This window comes from Sminthopsis crassicaudata, chromosome 6, assembly GCF_048593235.1.
Source record: "Sminthopsis crassicaudata isolate SCR6 chromosome 6, ASM4859323v1, whole genome shotgun sequence".
Classification (NCBI taxonomy): Eukaryota; Metazoa; Chordata; class Mammalia; order Dasyuromorphia; family Dasyuridae; genus Sminthopsis; species Sminthopsis crassicaudata.
In genome coordinates this window covers 60,304,398-60,311,594 of record NC_133622.1, presented here as the reverse complement: position 1 = coordinate 60,311,594, position 7,197 = coordinate 60,304,398, and the positions used below count along the sequence as shown (strand labels likewise).

General features: G+C 38.6%; 1 long non-coding RNA gene across 1 annotated transcript in view; it reads left to right on the top strand.

Annotated features, from left to right (window-relative positions):
- The first annotated feature begins 477 nt into the window (after positions 1 to 477).
- The window catches only part of LOC141546508 (uncharacterized), a 71,367-nt gene continuing 64,647 nt past the window's right edge, over positions 478 to 7,197 (top strand). Inside the window, exon 1 of the long non-coding RNA XR_012483317.1 lies at positions 478 to 611. This is a non-coding gene — a long non-coding RNA (uncharacterized LOC141546508). The remainder of the gene's footprint in view (positions 612 to 7,197) is intronic.

Genomic DNA, 7,197 nt, shown 5'->3' with positions numbered 1-7,197 from the left:
CAAAAGGAACCTTAAATCTGGAACCCTGAACAAGGTAAAAGACTTTTTTTCTTTTCCTATTTTGCAGTGGACATCTAAAGCCACTTAGTCAGGCTTGGATCATTTTTAGGGCATACTCTCGAGCATGATTCTTTGTGAATTGCTGAGAATTGACAAAAGGTCTCTTTTTGTCTCCCTCTGTCTTTAGAGATAAGAGAGAAGCTGCAAGAAGTTGGAATACTAAAACCTTTTACCTGTCCATGATCTATACACACCTAAACTGCTTCCAGAGACAAAAGACCTTTTCTTGCAAGGCATTTCTAATCCCCTTTTCTCTTGTCAGAAAGCAGGCCCTCAGGCCAGAACTCAGAGACACATGGGAAAAAGTGTCTCTTTTTCACCCCTCCACACCCCCCAGATCAAAGAGACACATGGCTGACCCTACCCCTCTCAGGAATCCCAAGTCAACATTCTTTGATCTGTTCTGGGGAGATAACCAGAGAAATGTTAGTGATTCTGTGTTTGAGCCCCTCTCCCACTCAACTGTAATGGTCAGTCTGTAGCCACAAGGAGAAGGGATTGGGATGAGCTTGGAGTTATGTCTCTACCCGGCTGCTACTCCCTGGACAGAGGTAAGTGCTCCTCAAGTTCCTGTGTGAGCCCTCGACATCCAGGAAGCATTGAGTAAAATAACATCTCTTTCTCCCCCATCCTCTCTCCTCTCAGACCTCTTCCATGTGGCTTGGCAACCTGTCATTTAAATGCTCCCATCCTGTCCTCTTCTTTGGGTACTGTACAGTGGGGAGATTGGGGACTCAATCTTATCTTCTCAAATCTCCGGAAAAGTTTCCCCATCAACTCTTAAAATGGTACTTTGCAAGCAATTTGTACAAGCAGGCCATGCCCCTCCTAGACCTTTTACCTGGCTCTTAAGGAACTTCGACTTTGAGCCCTCTCAGAGAGCAAGCTTGTCCCATACATTTTAAAATGGGAATAGGGTTTCCCTGATTTGGTCATCCTACATTATAACTGTAGCAGCCTCAAAATTATGCTTTTCCATGCTCACAAAGCTGTCTACGAAGACAGGGAATTTCAAACTGCTCACTTTTTTTCCTTAGCCTCAGGGTACTTACCCTGTAATGGAAAGATAAAGCCTAGATATCTGCTATGTCTCTCTGTCTCACTTTCCTACCTAACTTTACAAGTGAGAAAAAATAACTCCTGAATTTTCTCAGTCCCAGGACCCTTTGGTTAGCACATTCTCCTATTTTTCTACATTGGTATTCTATGTTCCTGCCAACAATTAAAGAGGTTTCTTTTCTAAGCTCCAATCCTGGCCAGGTTGCAGCTTCAGGAAAAATCTTTGGAATGATGGCTGGGGAATAAAATTCTGAATCAAGAAAAATTAAATTAAATTGTTAAGAGAGTAAACATGGCCTTTGTCTCTTTCTTCTTATTCCCTGATTGCAGCAGTGAATGAGTTGGGAAAGATAGAACCTATTTTCAAAAATCCTTAACAACTTTCAATTTGGCTCCTCTTATGGGGGAAAAAAAAAAAATGCTTTCCTGTTGCTTTTTCTCTACTTTGCAGAATTCCCTTGTGGGAATTTCTGTGGTGTCTCTCTCTCTAGACTTTTTCTCTACTCTATAGCTTATCCCTAACAAATTCTCCCTTGCTCTGTTGTGACACAGTTCTCTTTTACTGCCTCAGTTTCTCTGGCAGTGCAGTTCAAGGAGCCCAGGGCTACAGAATATGAATAGATTCTTCATGAAGCTGTCTTTTAATGCAGAGACAAATGATGGGCTAGAGAAAAATAGCTTAATCTCAACACCTGAACTCCAAGTAGAATTCTAATCTCTCTCTCTACTCACCCATCCTCCAACTTTCTTTTCAAGAGTCATGCATCTCCAATTAGGGTCTGATTTTTTTAAAAGCTTCAATGCCCCCACACCCAACCCACTAAAGATTGGGTGGGGTGGGATCTTTTGTCCTCAACTCATCCACTGCTCTCTGCTAAGCACCTAGTTAACCTGGGGCAAAGGTTAGCTGCCTTCCCTTCCCCTCTGCCTCTTGGGAAATGGAGCGGGGAGAAAGAGACCACATGGAATTCCCCCACATTCACTAGTGGGTTCCAGCCTTCATTCGCAGAGGCTTGGCTTTGACAAAAGATTTCAAGATAGGCCTGCCTTTAAGTTAATTGATCTATTTTTAACACTTGTTAAAACTGGGATTTGTTAAAACTGTTTAACTATTGCTGTATGGTTGATGGACTTTAGGAAATTTACTAGTTTGTTATGCATATGAATTTTAATTTATCCAATAATTTCTTTTTCTGCAAAATAAAGGGAGGAAGAAAACTGATTGAAACTGGTCAAGAAATTGGGAAACTGATGTATTTTTCTTAGGCACTTCTGCCTTACTCCCTATTCATTAGTTCAGATTGAATTGGAAATTGTTTTACTCTTATGCTTAAAATTTACTGTCCTATGATTTGCTGGGTTATGTTTTAACTTTGAGATCCCTTATTCAGTCTTTGGGATTATTCTTTAGAAACAACCAGAAATCAGACACCTGTCCTAGAACTGGCAGTTTCTCTGATATGTTTCTTCATTCCTGTTACCCTAGTTCCTTAATTACTATTTCAACATTTTGATATCAGGACTCTAATAGTTTGGGGTGGCCTGTCTTGGTCTAACTGTATAATTTGCTTAGAAATCTGTCTCCTACTAGGAGCTCCTGCTCCAGAGAGAGGGGACAGGTGGAGCTACTCCAGGACCCACTTTTTCCCTCTTTTGGAGCCTCTGACAGACGTGGGGTGCCCCTCTTACAGCATTAGGACTCCCTTGAGCACTGCTCATCAGAGGCTGAGTTTAATGCACAAATGACCACAGACCTCAGACTGTCCATCTCTGGCTGAGATGTTTGCCACCTGTAGAGTACTTGAACAGGGAGGCCTGTGTGTCTCCCTAGATGAGGAATGCAGCTTGATGATAATAATTCTGTATTATCAGGGAGAAACTGGTTCTAGTTTAAGTCTGGTTTATTTGGCTTATTGTCCTGACTCAGTTTCCCTAATTATCTTGACTCAGCCCTGCCTCAGTTTCCCTGCTTCTCAGTTCTGCAAAATCTTCCCTGCCTCCTTATCATAATACCTGAAAAGTGTAAAAGAATGTATGTTTAGAATATTAGAATGCCTCTCCAATCCCAAGCTATCTGAATGTCTTATCAAGATGCCTTTCTCAAGTCTGAGGTGCCTCCCCTCAAGATGATTATGTCATCTCTCTCTGGAGACTCACTTCAGCTAACTGCTCCTGCCTCTGTCTATTTCAGTCTTAACTATTCATGAGGTTTTGTTTTTCTTTTTCAAAACCCCCACCCTTTCTATAGCTAAGTGAGACAGGCAGCTTCCCTTGACTTTTGTCTGGCCTGTCTGGAGTTCAAACGCTTGAGCTGGGTATTTCTATTGAGGCATCATGGAAATACTTCTGCAAACTGACAAAAATTAAAGTTTTTATAGTATCTCTCTCTCTTGGGGATGCCCAAAGAGAACAAAAAGCTATAGAATCGGGGTGCTTGGAACCAGTTACTGTCTCTTAATACAGAGACACACTTAAGCCACCTCCACCTCACAATTTGAATACTGAATAGATAAGCTGATCTCCCTCCACCTAAGTTGAAAGAAGCTTCCTTTGCATACTTCTGCCCTCAGACACAAAATGCTTCTACTGTGATACACCCAGCAAGGCTAGACTCTTTCAAAACAAAGAGAGGACTCAATAATTTCTTTTTTTCCATTCAGCTTTTCTTTTAATACAAATCTCTCCCAGACTTATACTGGTAGCAAACTATTCAAGGAGACCCCAGTCTCTGTCTTGAATTTTAGCAGGAGGAACTGCCTTCTTATCATCACAGCAAACATCACAGGAGCTGAACTGACACCCTGGCATCTTGCTCCCTGGTAGGGATTTGGGGTCCTGCCCTGTTTCCCTTTTATCCTAGGACAGTCCAAACACCTCAGGGGCTGGTAATCTGGGTGTGATGCTCTGATACTATGCATCCCCTCTGACTCCTTCCTTGTCTCCCTATAAAGAGGGGGGAAACTAGGAGGGAAAAGTTGAGGATCTTTGCTTATTTTTTTTCTGGTAAAATTGAGAAACCAACCTCCTATTATTTTAAGGAAAAGCAGTATAGTTAAAAGATGTCCAAGAGCTTAAACTGCATTCTTATCTCACAAACTGGGATATGCCTATCCCCAGACCCTGCCTCACAAAAAGAGCAGTGGCTTTATTAAATCATACTAAGGTCTGCTGCCACTCTCTGACTTCACAGTCCACACCCTTTATTCCCGACCCCAGTGCGATTGAGGAGATAGTGGTTAAATCTAGTTTAACATTGATTTAATCCCACAACAAATAATGGTTTCTATATAAAACTAACAATATCCAACAGAGTTACAAAGAGAAATTCCATTTAAAGTAACTACAGATAGTATAAAATATTTAGGGAAAATCAGAAAATATATGAGCAAATAAAGTCAGATCTAACCAATTGGAAAAATATTAAATGCTCTTGGATTGGGCAAGCAAATATAATAAAGATGGCAATACTACCTAAATGAATTTATTTATTTAGTGCTATACCAATCAGACTCCCCCAAAAAAACTATTTTAATGACCTAAAAAAATAACAACAAAGCTCATATGGAAAAACAAAACATCAAGAATTTCAAAGGAATTAATTAAAAAAAAAAAATCAAATGAAGGTGGCCTAGCTGTACCAGATCTAAAATTATATTATAAAGCAGTGGTTGCCAAAATCATTTGGTATTGGCTAAGAAATAGACTAGTTGATCAGTAGAATAGGTTAGGTTCAAAGGATAAAACAGATAATAAAATTTATAATAGTGTTTAACAAACCCAAAGACCCCAGATTTTGGGATAAGAACTCAATGTTTGGCAAAAATTGCTGGAAAAATTAGAAATTAATATGGCAGAAACTAGGCATTGACCCACACTTAACACCATATAACAAGATAAGACCAAAGTGGGTTCATGATTTAGGCATATATGAGATTATAAATAAATTAGAAGAATATAGGATAGTTGACCTCTCAGACCTGTGGAAGAGGAAGGAATTTATGACCAAAGAAGAACTAGAGATTGTTATTGATCACAAAACAGAATTTGATTATATCAAATTGAAAAGTTTTTGTACAAACAAAACTAATGCAGACAAGATTAAAAAGGAAGCAATAAACTGGAAAAAAAAAAAAACATTTTTACAGTCAAAGATTCTGATAAAGGCCTCATCTCCAAAATATATAGAGAATAGACTCTAATTTATAAGAAATCAAGCCAATCTCCAATTGATACATGGTCAAAGGATATAAACAGATATTTCTCACATGAAGAAATTGAAACTATTTCTAGCCATATGAAAAGATGCTCCAAGTCATTATTAATCAGAGAAATGCAAATTAAGACAACTCTGAGATACCACCACACACCTGTCAGGTTGGCTAGAATGACAGGGAAAGATAATGCAGAATGTTGGAGGGGATGTGGGAAAACTGGGACACCGATACATTGTTGGTAGAATTGTGAATACATCCAGCCATATTTGAAACTATGCCCAATAAGTTATCAAACTGTGCATACCCTTTGATCCAGCAGTGTTACTACTGGGCTTATATCCCAAAGAGATTTTAAAGAAGGGAAGGGGACCTGTATGTGCAAGAATGTTTGTGGCAGCCCTCTTTGTAGTGGCCAGAAACTGGAAACTGAGTGGATGCCCATCAATTGGAGAATGGCTGAATAAATTGTGGTATATGAATATCATGGAATATTATTGTTCTGTAAGAAATGACCAACAGGATGATTTCAGAAAGGCCTGGAGTGACTTACATGAACTGATGCTGAGCGGAATGAGCAGGACCAGAAGATCATTATGTACTTCAACAATTATACTATATGATGATAATTCTGATGCACATGACCCTCTTCAACAATGAGATGAACCAAATTGGAGCAGTAATGAACTGAACCAGCTACACCTAGGGAAATAACTCTGGGAGATGACTATGATCCACTACACAGTATTCCCAATCCCTTTATTTTTATCTGCCTGCATTTTTTATTTCCTTTACAGGCTAATTGTACACTATTTCAAAGTCTGATTCTCTTTGTACAGCAAAATAACTGTTTGAACATGTATACATATATTGTACTTAACTTATACTTTAATTTATTTAACATGTATTGATCAATTTGCCAAATGGGGGAAGGGATAGGGGGAAGGAGGGAAAAAATTGGAAGAAAAGGTTTTGCAATTGTTAATGCTGAAAAATTACCTATGCATATATCTTGTAAATAAAAAGCTATTAAAAAAATGGTTTCCTAGTGATATAGTGATTGGTGCATGCTCAGTGTGGAACATGTAAGGAGGAATTCTCAGGACCAGAAAGGACAAGCTCACTAAAAGCTCTCAAAGTCTCAGCCAGGATTCAGTCCAGGAGATTCAAAAGCCAGAGAAGGCAGGCAGGAGCTTAAGCTCATCGGAACCAAGACTACAGAAGGTCTCCAGAAAACTAGCTGAGCCTCAAGTGAAGGAGATGAGAGTTTAAAGGAAACAATAAAAGATTTAGCCTTTAACTCCTGGCTGCATTTGGGGTGATTACATTGAACTGAAAGGAAGGCTGCCTCTAGATGCCCCCTCCCTTACCATAAAACCTGTTCCCAGAGAATATTATATTTTAGAGAAGACTATTACAGTGTGCATTGCCCAAGTTGCCTTCAGTGAGCCTACAGATGAGGGGCTTACATTTCTGATACTTTTTTTTTTCAATTACAAAAGACAATTATTTAATCTCCTTATTTGCCCTTACCTAGAACATTGTATATGATATATATATATATATATATATATATATATATATATATATATATATATATATATATTCAGTCATAGATACAAACATTTGCACATATATATGTTATATTTACACATAAGTATTACTTGTGTGTTTATGAATGTATTGTGTATGTATTGAAAAAATAGAACTATAAATCTTATTTTCTGTCAGAGGGAAGGAAATCATTCATAATTAAAATAATTCATTATTTTGATAGATATTTGATCTCACTGGTTTCAGGACACATTCTACCAGTGGAGAATCCAGCCTACGCACATTGTGATATTTTTATGATTCTGGGTCACTT